General features: G+C 35.4%; 1 long non-coding RNA gene across 2 annotated transcripts in view; it reads right to left on the bottom strand.

Moving 5' to 3' along the window:
- The window catches only part of LOC149562120 (uncharacterized), a 32,165-nt gene extending 18,607 nt beyond the window's left edge, over window positions 1-13,558 (bottom strand). Inside the window, exons 1-4 of one of the 2 annotated variants that reach the window (XR_016363480.1) lie at window positions 12,454-13,558; window positions 12,114-12,315; window positions 11,183-11,213; window positions 10,960-11,067 (exon numbers count right to left, since the gene is read on the bottom strand). This is a non-coding gene — a long non-coding RNA (uncharacterized LOC149562120). The remainder of the gene's footprint in view (window positions 1-10,959; window positions 11,068-11,182; window positions 11,214-12,113; window positions 12,316-12,453) is intronic. The other variant, XR_016363481.1, reaches the window with a different exon arrangement.
- Window positions 13,559-14,888: the final 1,330 nt, after the last annotated feature.

The following is a 14,888-nucleotide window of genomic DNA, read 5'->3' as shown; positions in this document are numbered from 1 at the left end:
TGTAAGAATAGGATGCACATATATATAAAATATGATATCTATTAAACATATTAAATGATTTTTAATAATTAATACACTAAAATAAAACTAAGTTATAATAGTAATTTCATAAGAAAGAAATTATTTTAAGATATACATACTTTTATATAATAATAAAAAATATTATTTTTCATATTTGTGCACTTTTTAAAAAATGACAATTTTTAAATCTTTTTCAAAAAATTATGTTAAAGTTTCACTCTAAAAATATATTAACATTAATATGAAACTATTAATCAATTATTAGAATTAAAATGAAATATTAATTAAATAATTATTTTTTTTAATAATTAATTAAAAAAATTTATAATTATTAACTTTTTTGAATTTATCATTATTAATTTTTTATTTTAACTAATCTACTTAATTAAGCTATCTAAAGACTTACAAAAATCCTTTCCTATTATTCTATTACTCTACTTAAAAATGACTAGTATTTCTATTATTATTATAATTATATTTCTTCAACTGACTTATTGAAAAAAGATTGCAAAATGTATTACAAAATAAGAGGTGAATATTGGATATTACCCTTACAAGATGGTTTGAGGACATGTAGTATTGTATTTAAAAAGATCATAGGCCTTTCTCAATATTCATAGGTTTTAAGCCATTACAGTTCTTCTTCCACGTGGCCTAAAGCGGGTGACACAACTCATAAAACTTGGTAGAAATACTAGTTTACGTCGAGAATCGGACTGAAGAAAAAATGAGAGCTTGCTGCAATGATTCGTGGATCTTCATTCTCCAACCAAGCAATTGGTATACCAATGCTGGTTAGCTGTGAGTCAGTCAAGGCTTGGGCACCAACAAAAAGTTTCCAGCACGGAGTTGTCCCTGAGTTTGGCTTGCCATAGCCTACAACCGGAGAAGCGTGGAAGCATCCAAATGACAAACAAGCACAAATTTATGCTGGAGAAAGGTTTGCGTGATGGAGAAAAGAGAAAGCAAGTGCCATGTAATGCTCATCGTTCGCAGCACCGTTGAGAGGGTAAACTTGCAACCACCGAAAAATCAGAAATTTCGCCTGTTGCCTCGGTTTACGGCGTACGCCTATCAGCTTAAATATATTCCTTATATTCTTTTCTATTTTAAATTCTATGACATTCCCTCATATTATTCAAACCGTTAGCTGGGGTCTCATGGGCAACCGCTTCGTTAAAAATAGAGTGGGTGCGGCTGAGATTTTTTATGCATATTTCAAAAGGGAAGCAGTCCTGTAGATGTATATGTGATTTAATATTTTTTTATAAATTTGTTTAGTGGGATTATTTTATTTTGGTGGGAATAAATTTGTTTAGTGGGATTATTTCATTTTGATGGGAAAATGAAGAACAGGATTGACAAATGGCAGAAATCTTCCTTAAGCTAGTGGGGCTAAATCCAGCCCCACCCCATTTTGACTGTTCAAATTGAGAGGGCTAAAAATCCGGGGCTCCTATTTCGTAAGAAAAGATTCCAATTAAAGCTTTAGCCCTCTCTAAAATATTATTATGGAGCCACCTGCTCCACAAAAATAGAGCCCAAGCCTCTCCCACATAACCCCGGCTTACATGTTAATAGGAAAACAGTCTATAGACTTTTATTTATCCACCTTATTTTCCCTTCTTGTCTCCAAGGAAAAAACTGCTACGACTATCTAAAACAGTCTATACTTTTATTTATTCACCTTATTTTCCCTTCTCGTCTCCAAGAAAAAAACTGCTACGACTATCTAAAAAACATGCAGACATTGAGAAATAATGTAATGACTTTCCATTTCAAAACGTATGATGATTTTTTATGTTGTTCATTTCTTAAATACAAGCTACCTATTCCTTCAATTGATAATTTTTTTAAAGCAATAAAATGTGATCATAATTGTGATATTGCTATTAGGATTTAATTGTGTGATTTTTGAGTCAAACTGATTGATCCATATTTCATGAGTAGTGATTCATCATGAATCCATCTCTCATGAGAATAAATGGAACAGTTAGCACTCATTGGATCTAGGTGATGCTCACAGGGGTGGAGCACCGGGACTTCCCAGGAGGTCACTCATCCTAGTACTACTCTAGCCTGAGCGCACTTAACTACAGAGTTTCCTCCATAGTTAAACCTAAAGTTTGCAACCCCATTTGCAAAACCTTCACTAAGTGTTGCGAGCTTTGGGTTTAACTATGGAGGAAACTCTATAGTTAAGTGCGCTCAGGCTGGAGTAGTACTGGGATGGGTGACCTCCCAGGAAGTCCCAGTGCTTCACCTCTGTGAGCATCACTTAGATCCAATGAGTGCTAAGTGTTCCATTTATTCTCATGAGAGATGGATTCATGTTGAATCACTAATGAAATATGGGTCAATGAGTTTGACTCAAAAATCATATAGTTAAATCCTGATAGCAATATCACAATTTGACTTGCTGTGGAAATTATCTCCTACTTATCATGTGATCATAAGTTAATCGGATAATCTAATTACTAAGAATCTGTTTCTTAAAAATTGCACAATTATTATAATTAATAAGGTTTTAATAAAAAAAATAGCCTCAATATATTAAGGATGCATTTAATTAATAAACATTTCAGGTAGGTTGATCTGGAGTCTACAGAAGCAAACATTTTAGTAGCTTACGCTTATGGATGATCAATGAAAACTTGGGCCAATGCTGTTGTTGGCCTGGTCACTCCTCAACCTGCTGTCACTGGCTACATCTGCAGTTGTAAAGTATCTACATCCCTGTTGGTAAACAGATTTGTCACAGTAGAATTTGCCCAACGGAGTGTGTGGCAAACCGTTCACAACAGTTGGATAGGCCCTTGGTATGCGGCCTTCCTCTGTGCTTAGAGGGGCAACTCCCTCGTATGATATGATTTTTGAAAAGGATTTTCAAATAAAGAATCTAAAACTTTAAAGATCAGGAGAAAGTCGTTCAGGACGAATGCACCACATGCCCTCACAACCTTCTTCGGTAAACAAGATTGATAACAAAGGCGATCAAGAACTACGCTTGAAGGCAACCGGTATTACCACTTACATTCATTATCATTCGTAAACACTCGCATAGCACCATGAGAATGTCTACTACTACATATAACAATTTTGATTTTAAAATAAGAAACCCAAAGCACATCTCATTTCATTTCCTTGCACCAAGAAAGCAATAGAGATTTTTCAATCTCAGAGATAAAAAGTGTACATACTTTCCAAAATTTATCCCTCAATCAAAATTTCAGCATAGTGTTCCCTTATTTTTAAAACCAAAAAGTTCCTTTATAAAGCTCAAAAGCGCCCTTATATAGACACAGAAGTTAATAACTACCTCTTCGTGGTTAATAACCACCCCCCAAATACGTGATTTGGGTGAGGTTAATGAACCTCTACAATATTAACCCAAAAACAAAAGTTGCAATTTATAATACATGACTTGAGATTTGTCTTTAGATGGTCGAGTCTTTGATTTTAGTAAATTATTTGATGTCAAGCATTCTTATGATCTTCAACACTTTGACATGGGATTATTGACATAGAAATAATCATTTGCTTGAAAGATTCCATTATCCTGGACCAAGATGGAGCCACTTTGAGGGTACACTGCCAGTGTATACTGCTATTGCTGCTAATAATGAAGGTGGGTATTCCAACATGGTGTACTTCCCTAGGCACAATTCCATGAGAAAGGAGGATACCATCTCCTAATGTTTATCTGATCCAGCTGCCTTGAGATATCCCTTCATAAACACATAAGGAGTTGGAAGGCTAACATAAAATTTCAACTTATTGAGCATGGATTTCTCCATGTGGACAAGTTCAACTCTCGTGGAAGCATTATCTGTTATGTAAATGAAATCATCAACAAGAGGAACATGTGTCTCCTCATCAATATTATTTACTATATCTTCTACCCAATCTATTTCCATTTCACGACATTCATCGTCATCTTGCCACTCAGTCTGACATGTTAAATCTATCATTTGCATTGCAATGTTTCATAGGCAAAGAACAACTCTCCACGCCATGTTGCATGTCGCTTCTGCTTGGTTGATCTGCTCGATGCATTCAAATATGTAATTGTAGCTTTCACTACTTGATGAACCTTTACGTAATTCCACAGAATCAATATCATGTCATGTGTAGGTTATGCACCTTGCATTCAGGATTGGGCATTTAGTCAAATAGTTTGTGAGATGCCTCACTATGAATTTCCTTGTCTTGCGGGTACCAAGTGACTTTCCCAATACCCATATTCTTGTTTGAGTACTTCTTGGCATGATTATGAAGCGACACCTGTTTGCGGCACTCTATCAAACATTTGAAGTGTCACCAATACACCGTACGAATCTGATGCAAGCTTCTTTGTAGAGTTTAGACAACGATTGAATTCTACATATAATCAGGGCATAATTTGTCCACTTTTCATCGCCACATGTGCACTTAGTGCCACTGCCTACCCGGGTCTATATGAAATTCTATTAGAAATATGTTTATGTGTCTTCATGTAGCACACGGGAAGGATGATTTTCCTGTGAGAAGACACATTGCCGAAAGTGTGCAGTAAGCGAATAGTGGGATTAACGTTAGTGGGTACACAATTGTGTTTGTGTAGGAAAATCTTTCCAACCACTTAAGCTTTCCACCATAACCATACCACAGAGGACAATGTCTAATCATCATAATCTCTACAGAGCCTAATGCCCAATGGAGAACCTGGTGCAAACGATCTGACAGATTGATGGGGGCAGATCCCTTGAATGCTGTCCTAGTAGGCATGCAGTAAACAGATTGCCAACCACGGCAGTGCATTTTGAATCCTGTCAATATATCCTCTATCACTGAACCATATATCCAACTAATCTCTTTTCCCCAATCCATTTTCTCCTGATCATATCCGCAACTAATCATATGAATGGCTTCCTTAATAAGAGAAGTTGAGTGTGAAGACTCTGGAACACCACCTTTTTCCATTAGAGTGGAAGCAATGAAGACAGCAGACTGCCCAAATTTCTTTTCAAAGTTCTTCTGTGACATTAATGATGAGTTCTCATGATCTTCATAGCCTTCGATTCCTTCTTCAATTTCTTCCAGGCTGAAAATGGGTGGACTTAATTCTATTTTCTTAGATGATTTCTTTCTGCCAAATAATTTCCTTGATGACTTGTTTCCCTTTTGCGAGTCCCGCCACAACAGCAACAACGCCAGGATGGCCAGCAATCGCACGTCATCTTTTTTTGGCTTTTTGAGAAGCTAGAGGATCATACCCATATAGGGCTTGCCGATTGAAAACACATCCGGTACCCACATATACAGGTCCTTGGATGCCATCTAAGCCTTTCATGTTGATATCAAAGAAGACAGTGTTTCTGTTTGCATATCGATCATTACGGTCAAATCTTTGAGGAAACTGAACATAGCACAGTTTTTTTTAGCCGAGGGTCCATGAGGAAACACATTGCCTCTCTTGCAGCATTGCAGTTGTTGATGTAATGATCACAATCAAGATTCAGAATGAATGGAGCATTTGTCAAAACAGCAGAAACTCGAATCAAAGCATTCATGGCACCGGCTTTCTTATGGAGGAGTTTTAAACAAGTTAATAACTGCTTTATACAGGTTAAGAAAAACATGTTTTTGGACGTTATCATTAACCTTTGAGAGGTTAATGAAAACGTGTTTTTTGATGCTATCATTAACCTTTTAAGAGGTTAATAAAAACATGTTTTTGGTGGCAATCATTAACCTTTTGAGAGGTTAAGAAAAACATGTTTTTGGTGGGTATCATTAACCTTTAAGAGGTTAAGAAAAACATGTTTTTGAAGGCTATCATTAACCTTTTATAACTTGAGGCTCAGAAGTTGGATTTTCAAAATTTCAAGTGCTGTGCGGACCTGGGAACGAGACGAAGACATGAAGATTTAGAAACTCACAAAAAATCAGAGATAAAATGGCCAATTTAAAGCTTAAAACTAGGCAAGTTTCAAAAATTAACCGAGGCTTATAAAATTGTTTCAATTTTATAACTAGGCAACAATCCCTAATTCAAAAGTAGATGGGTAACAGAGTTGTTGAAAATTTGTTATCTGTTGAGGAAGTGGGCTCAGCAAAAATAGAAAGGTAGGGGTCATTTGGAGATTCTAGCTATGAAAAGAATTTCATCTAAAACAATTCCAAACTGTGAAAATTTTGTCCAGACGTTTTGAATGGGGCATAGTCCCTTGGCAAGTCTAAACCAATCCAATCATCCATCGAGAAAAATAGTGCATCAACAAAGTTCTTATATGAGTTTAAAGTTAAACTTCCTAGTTCTCATTGTGATACTGGGAAGAGGTCTTGAAGGGTACTATTAACTATTTTGGATTGGCTTTTGGCAGTAGATATGATCATTAAATCCAGGAAACATTTGTTATTCATCAAATTTTGTATTCTTAATAAGGTATGTACATAAGCAGCCCCTGCTTGGCTTGGCTTATCTTCTCAACTAGGCTATCAGGTGTAGCAAATAGCGTATAAGGATTCTCTACTGGTTTTCCATTGATGCCTCAAACGTGGGAATGCAATTGCAAGATGCTTAAGTAATAGGAGAAATCAAAATGTCTTAAGGAAAAAAATGTGATGCCTCCTCATCCTCTAGGTTCCTTGCTGAGTAACAGTGAAAAGGAAGCCCTTCTTTAGTTAAAATTCATTGTGTAAGTGATGTGATCAAAATGTCTTCATAAAAAAAATGTGACGCCTCCTCATCCTCTAGATTCCTTAGTGAGTAACAATGAAAAGGCATCCTCTCTTTAGTTAGAATTCTTTGCTTAAATGATGTGAAGCATCGTGCTCAGAGTTCTATTCCCCATGACCTGTCAGTACATTGGCTGGCAAACAGATGTCACGTCTTTTATTTTTAGATGGTTAAAATAAAATAAGACCGAATAACAGTACTGAGAGTGCTGGAAGATAGGTAATTAGAGAGGATAACTTTTTAGGAGTCTCCCAATGAGAAGGATAGGATAGAAATAGAAAAAAAGAAAACAGGATAAAATAGGATGGAAACAGCATATAAACTTTATCTGTTCGTGATATTACTATTTACCTGAGTATTTACTATTAAATTATTAATAGAATGCAAATTCTGACTATGCATTTCTTATTTTGACAGAAGGATACTCCTTTCTGCCTTCTTATTTCTTGGTTGTATTTTTTCTCTTATTTCCTAGTCATATATTTTCTCTTTTCTTCATGAAATAGATCAGAACAAAGTGTGTTTACGAATGAGGGTTAACCTCTAGATTCAAAAACAGGATTGCATCATTTCAGTATCAGAGCATAAACTGAAATGGCCTAGAGAGAGGCCATTTGACCTTTGCCAGAAGGGGCAGGAGGAATGCTGGATGGAGAAGACCGAGGTAATGCAGTTGATTATGTACTTGAAATGTTGAATGCCCTCGAGGCTAGGTTGTCTTGTAAAGATTCTGGGAAAGAACAAGAGGTTCAAAGGGATGAGGAACAGCCATTGATCCAACAGAAAGACTCATTGAAGCAATTACCAAAAAGGGAACCATAGTTAACATTAAGTAAGTGACTCTCAAAGGAGAATTGAATCCAGAAGAGTTCCTGAGTTAGATACAAGAATTTTAAAATGTAAGATAACATGGAAGGAATTAAGGAAACTGATCCAAAAAGGGCCAAGGTTGTAGCATCAAATATGAAGTCTCATGCTGCTCTATGTTGGGAGAATCTCCAAAAAATCAAGACGGGGGAAGGAGAAAATCAATGGCCAAAAATGTTAAAACATTTGAGTCTAAATTTGTGCCCTTAGAATATCACCAAAAACATTTAGAGAATTTTAAAATCTAAAACAGGATTCATCCTCCATATCTGCCAATACTACAGAATTTATGAAGCTACAGGTCAGAAGTAATTTGCAAGAAAATAATGAGCATGGTGCGGCCAGGTACATTAATGGTCTTAGATTCCAACTTCAAAATGAATTATCCTTGCACAAAGTGAGCATTGTGGGTATAACATATCAACTAGCCATAAAAGTAGAAAAAATCTTGAATAGAGTCAACAGAGTGGCCAACAAGATGTTAAAGAATTCAAATAGAGGAAGAAGGGTTTTCTCAAAATCTACAAATGAATAATGTGAAGCGAGAATTTCAACAAAAGGGTGGCTTCAGAAGGAGAATATGAAGACAATAGACTTCTGGAGGTCAGAAACCTTAGTATTTTATTTGTAATGAGGCACATAGGGCTATAGGCTGCCCTCGAAACCCCAAGAGAATAATGGTGACCAAAGAAGAAGAACCCTTGATAGAATATGTTGAAGCAGAAACGGGTGAGAATTTTATGTGGAACAGAACCATGATAGCTGGAGACAAAGAAATCCCCATTGCTAATTGGAGAAAAAACAAAGTGTTTTGAACACAATGCAAGTGTAAGAATATAATGAACAAGATGATTGTGGATAGTGGATCTACAGATAACTTGGTAAGTACAGAAATGGTGCAAAAATTGCAGCTGGTTTGTATTCCAAACTGACTTCTTATAATATTTCTTGGTTTCAAAAGAATTATAGGGTGCTTGGGAATCAATCTTGTCTAGCTGACAACATAATTGATTCATACAAAAACAAGGTGGTGTGCAATATAGTGCCAATGAATGCTTGTCACTTATCATCAGGTAGACCTTGGGCATATGATAGAAATGTGTTTCACAATGGTAGAGAAAACAATCTATGAGATACACTATGAAGATAAACTCCATATCTTGAGACCTTATAAAGGAAAAGGAAAGACTCAGATAACAGCTTCATCTCTTTACAATGGGTTGGATAAAAGTGTTTGAAAGACTGTAAGAGAGAGCTGCTATCTTATTTATCCTCTAGAAAAGAAGAAATCAGCTAAGCACACAATCCTATTAGAGGTGCAGAAAGCACTGCAAAATATGTTGATTTGATGTTATCTAATTTGTAAGCCAATTCACCTCTCCTAGAAAAAATATTCATCAAATTGATCTGATTCCTGGTGCTAAACTTCCAAACCAAGCTGCTTACGAGATGAATCCTCTAGAAAATGAGGAAATGAGCAAGCAAATTACTGAATTATTATTAGAAAGGGGGTTTCTAAAAGAAAACATGAGTACTTGTGCAATGCCCGCACTACTCTTCTCTAAGAAAGGAGGAAAATGGAGATTATGCACAGAGCCGCCAACAAAATCATGGTTACGTATCACACTGTGTAACCCAAAATGGACAATCTCTTAAACTGCTTGTCAAGTGCCAGGTATTCTCCAAGTTTTACTTCAAAAGTGGATACCATCAGATTCAAATTCATGAAGGTGATGAGTAAATTGATGAATTGTAGAAGTCATTTATTAAAATTGCTCTCAAATTCTCTGATTACGGTCCTAATTTTTATAATTGCAGATCTTCTCTAACTGATAATTTGATTGGATAACTTCCAAAATCAATTTGATTTTGTATCCTAGTGTTTTAGCTCCTTGAAAGTCAAATTGGAATCTTGGCCGTGAATTCTAATGAGAGATTTAGAGGATTTTGCACAGTGTCTTGAAACCCTCATCAACAGAGTTGGAAGTAAATGTTTGACAATATCTTTTGTTATAACCATAAAAAAATGTGAAAATTTAGAATTTTGTAATAGAAAGGCATACCTTTTAGGTGGAATTGGTTTCACGTTGATTGTTTCACTCGTCATAAAGAAATTTGTTTCCACAGGCAGACTGATCACATAGAATTCCCTTTTTTTTAAGACAGTCAAACAATCTCTGTACGGGGGCATAACTCATAATCTGACCGTTGGATTTCCCTAAAAATAATTTATGTTTGAAAAAACCCAACTCTCCATTTTCTGACCGGGGTGATTTTACAAATTATGTCGGGTGTGAGAGTTATTAGATACGGAGTAGTGGACTATCAAAACCATCTAGGACAGCTTCTTGGTTATTCACTTGTGGTCTTCAAAAATGTTTACTGGAATATGGAGTACTGATAAAGTATAGGGTTGTTAGTAAAAGTTTGTCCTGATCCTAAGGTATGAGGATACCATGATTGATTGATTTTATTCTATTGAATTATGACAATATGACTACTGGTTGTGTGTGTGACTGGCTAAGATTATGGACAATATACATAAGCAAACATCATGTAGATTGATTTATAGTTGAATTGTTAAAAGAAATGACATTACTTTTGCTTCTAGCGACCAGAGTTGTAGGATGATAATCATAATTGATGGTTCAATGCAAATCAATCATTCGAAATTATTAGCATGACAATCATGAAATTAAGCTAGTTGAAATATATAAGCTAGAGTCTTTTCTCAAATTCTTGACTATGTATCTATGGTGAAGTTTCACTTGAGAACTATTTCTAATAAATTACATCGAACTGAAGGTTTTATCCTGTGCGTGTCATTCAACAGCCTTATCAATTCCTCATATTGAATTATGATTATCTCTTCGTAATTCCTTTGTTTGAGGTGATTGCTTTCATCTCACTAACAACTGTATGGAAATACAAGTCTGGCCCTAAATTGAAATGTTTGAACAAGAAAACCTACTACTTTGTTGATGTCTAAATGACTTTTGAGACTAACATTAAATCTCCTCAACTAAATCTAAAGGATCTATTAAGATATTTGCAAATCCATTCCTTCAATTTTTATGACAAATTTTATCTTAGGTTCATAACAAATACAAAGAAATAGTTTCGAACAGAGTTGTTAGGACAAGGCGACTATTTAAGAAATAAATAGGCATACAAAAATCACCTTGCTAGAATGAATATGAAAAGTTTGATTCGAGCCAAGGCAATTTCTCATTTTGAGAGCGACAAACTAAACAAACTGATCTTGATACTAAAAAAAAGTTTTCAGCAGCAGAAAGAGATAGAAATGGATCTAAATGGTTAGTACAAGGAGATGGGAAAGAAAACCATACTTGCCTCACAATGAAAGCCTTTCCAGCTGAGGTTAAAGACTCTTTCAAGATAGTTAGAAATCCATTCATATGGCCATACACAATATTGCTGAAGTGGCTGTCACTAACCTGGAATCAGCAAGAAAATTTACAGTTGAAATGCATTATGGAAGTTCTAATATATTTGATAAGAAGGCACTTCCATGAAAAATAAAGAATTTTCCTTGGGGCTTGTTGATCCTACCATGACAAGTAATGAGGGATTGTAACCAAACCTGTGACCAACAAAATATGCAATCAGCGGAATAAACATCATTGCAGAAATTATTTACCTTTAAAATCTCCTAGCTATTAAAAAAAATTTCCATATTTACATTCAGTCTGATTGATTCAATCAGATCATGTGATGCATTGTTGAAGGTAAATCATCATTTAGATAAATATTCTTATATATATAAGATATTGTGTGTGTGTGTATATATATATATGCTTATTTATATTATTATTAATATACTATCTAATAATGATTAACCATAGAGACATGTCTCTCTCATATTTTATGTTTTCAAATCTGCATTTGGAACACACTTATAACAATGGCAGTGTTACCCTGGGGTCCCATGGGGGGGCTTGGGCTCTATATTTAAGGAGCTGGAGGTCCTATGATAATATTTTGGGGGGGCTAAAGCCTAATTTGGAATCTTTTCCTATTAACTAGGAGCCCCTACTTTTTAGTTGAATGGATGCAAAAGGGGGGGGTTCTGGAAATAGCCCCTACTGTTTAGGGAAGAATTCTGCCACTTGGCAAGAACCCACCTTTCATTTTTCCTCCAAATTGAAATCATCCTGCCAAAAATTCTAAAAACAACAGTTTATAATTTTAATATTTCCTTCAATTAGGAGCTAATTTTTTAAAGCAGATTTATATGTAATGCCCATGAGACCGCTCCCCTTTAAATGTTCCTAAAAAAGCTAAGCAAGCGGGTGCCTTATTACATTTGTAGGAAATGATCCTAGTCGCTCAACATGTATCAGAGCTAGATTTAAAAGATGCAACGGTATGTATACCTTAAGAAGAAAAATGGAGCATACGACAGAGTAAGGAATGTAAGAACAGATCAATTGGAGGCATACAAGGAATGAACAAAGAAATAATTCCAATCGCCGATACTTACTTTGAAAGGAACCGTGATGAAGATAGTAGTGGTGTTGGGTGGAAAAGCACACAGAGAGGTCAAACTTTTCAAGATTTTGTGACTAGCAATTTTTTTTTTGGCTTTTCAAAGCCACAATGGACTATCAACAACATCTTAGATGGAACTGCAATTTTTATGACTTAACACAGATGACAACAGAGATTTGTAGAATCGTGGAGTCCTGTCAGAAGAAACAAAGCTTGCGTTCATTCAACAAAAAGGACACAACCAATCCTGAATAAAAGTTCAGCATTTGATAAAGATCGCCACACTATCGTGATTCAAGAGGCGTATAGAACCAGATCGTATGAGTACATACCACCCAAGGCGAAGATCCGCATACCTCAACTGGCGAGCCACAACATAGATAGAGCCACATAAGCACAACACGCACCAAGCGAACAATCTCAAATTGTGAGCACGAAGGAGGACAACTCTCTATGAGCAATCATAAATACGCAACATACATGTTAGATGTGTTTGTATAGAAACATTAGAAAAAGGGTCAACCTTATTGAGATTCAAGGAGGAGATGATCATTTCCGCAGATGAGCCTCGAAAATGAAGGATTGAGTAAGAACAAATGACAAACGCGGGACCTTATACGACAACACAAAGTTGATTACCATTAAATCGTTGTAAAGTCAACATACTGAAGATTACGTACAAGGGATTTGTGCCAATACTCAAACATCCACAGATACAGAGGGACTTAGCATTCCGTGTTAAGATAATTATGGAATGCATAAAGGAAGCTAATCAACAACCAACACAGAGGAATCTCAAGTCAGGACACAATCAAACTCATCGTCAATATGATTTGTTGAGAGAACTGCAATCTTGCGTTAGGACAAATGGATAAATAAATAGCCACAAAATATGACATATACATAACAATGGAACTGGAGCGCCTTTCTGAAGCATATATATCTCATCGAAAAGTGACCCTCTAAGAGAATACAAAAACTCCAGTAGGAAAAGTGCGAACATGAGTTTTTTCACAAAGACATAAGACAATGTGGAAAGGGAAACTTAGGCATCCATCAGAATCATTGTATACGACTTTAAGGAATACCGAGCAAGAGGAGCAGGAGAAAGGCAACCCAACTGAATTTGCACAAGTTTGGAGATATGGATTTCAAAGATGAAGCCGACCTCCACGCTGATAGCAGTGGGAAGTAACTTAGTCATCAATGTGAAGATAAACCAAGGAAGGTCTAAAATTTAGCAAATAAAATCACCCGTGTTTGAAGAACCGAGCAAAGGAATTTGTGATTAACAGTTGTGATACTACGTTGGAAGCACCTTCACCAAAAGGAGCTTTGTGATATTGCTAGAGACCCTAACAAAGAATGCGAACTTAACCGTGAAAATAGAGGGATCAGATTCGGTAATGGATTTAGTAGACTTTCAGCAACTTAATTGTTGACATAATGAACCAAAAGAAATATGTGGAATAAGAGAGTGTGAATGGAGAGTTTTAATGAGTCTATTATTAAACTTATCAGTAGCAGTCATAACACTCATGGGTTACCAAAGTTGCAATTTTATCGCAAATGAGTTGGCAATTGCAACTAACCGATTGAATGATAGTATATAAGGAAAAGAGGAAATTTTGAACATACATTGTATTCTTGGACACAACCTAACATTACAATTTGTAAGATTTAAAGAAGACGATCAATACTTTGTACCCAAGTAAATTATTGGCATTCTTCCTATGATAAGGTTCCAGCGCAAGAGTACAAGGATGTCTTCATTGGTACTTGTGATGACATGAAAATGATTCCTTACTAGGATAATTCTAAGAAGAAATATGAGTTTGAAGTGGTTGAGTTTGAGGATGTTTCTTGTAGTGTAAAGCAATATGTAGCTTTTTTCTCAAAGAATAAGATAGAATTTCTTTTGTATAGTATGATCAAGAGACACAATGTGTGTTTAAACAAGAAAGAATATTTTTATTATTTATGTGGAAAGATTTAATTGTTACGAGAAATTGAAGACACAAGCCCAAATCACAAGGGAAATTTCTAGATGGAAGCTTGTTGTGGAAATTACTACTGGTTATGTTGTGGCTAAAATGTAGAGAACTATTCAAGGGTATTCTATAGTCAAAACACATGATCCATCTTGATTCTCCAAAGTGGGTGTTGTTGACTTGGAAAATCTGTCTCATTATTCAAATTTATTGTTTTTACTCTATACATATGTGAAGATCAAAATCTAGAAGGGAATTTCTTAATTGATCAACAATATAAGGATTAAAAGAAGGTCGAGGAGGACACTTAAATTTTCAGTCATTGGGGAAGATTAATGTGTTGGAACATGGGTATAGAACCAAGAGCAGGAACACAAGGATCATTCTAAGAGGACTGATTAGGATTCATCTACAAGAGGTTGTGATACTTTTTTCAAAGCTATTAAACTATACTGTTTTATAGTTCAAATTAATAATAATGAAGCATGTGGGAATTTTATATTGTAGGGGGGTGAAAAATTACCTTAACCAATGTTTCATTCCCAGTTTTTGATGGACCTTTATTGGAGAAATTAATATCAAGGATGTTGATGTACATATAAGTATTTATTTATTCTTAAGTATTACATTTATCTACTCATTAGTCTCTCTCTTAATTGTAATTCTATACATATTATAAGAGTTATTTACCTTGATCTTTTTCTTTATGGCCGAGGATGTGAGGTTGGTGCTTTACCAATTATTGTGCAAACTCAATCATATGGCAGTAGCAAAGA

This window comes from Cupressus sempervirens, chromosome 4 (assembly GCF_028749045.1).
Source record: "Cupressus sempervirens isolate cs-2001-9-10 chromosome 4, ASM2874904v1, whole genome shotgun sequence".
NCBI lineage: Eukaryota > Viridiplantae > Streptophyta > Pinopsida > Cupressales > Cupressaceae > Cupressus > Cupressus sempervirens.
Note: the sequence above shows the minus strand (reverse complement) of the source record. Positions and strands in the feature narration are given on the sequence as shown.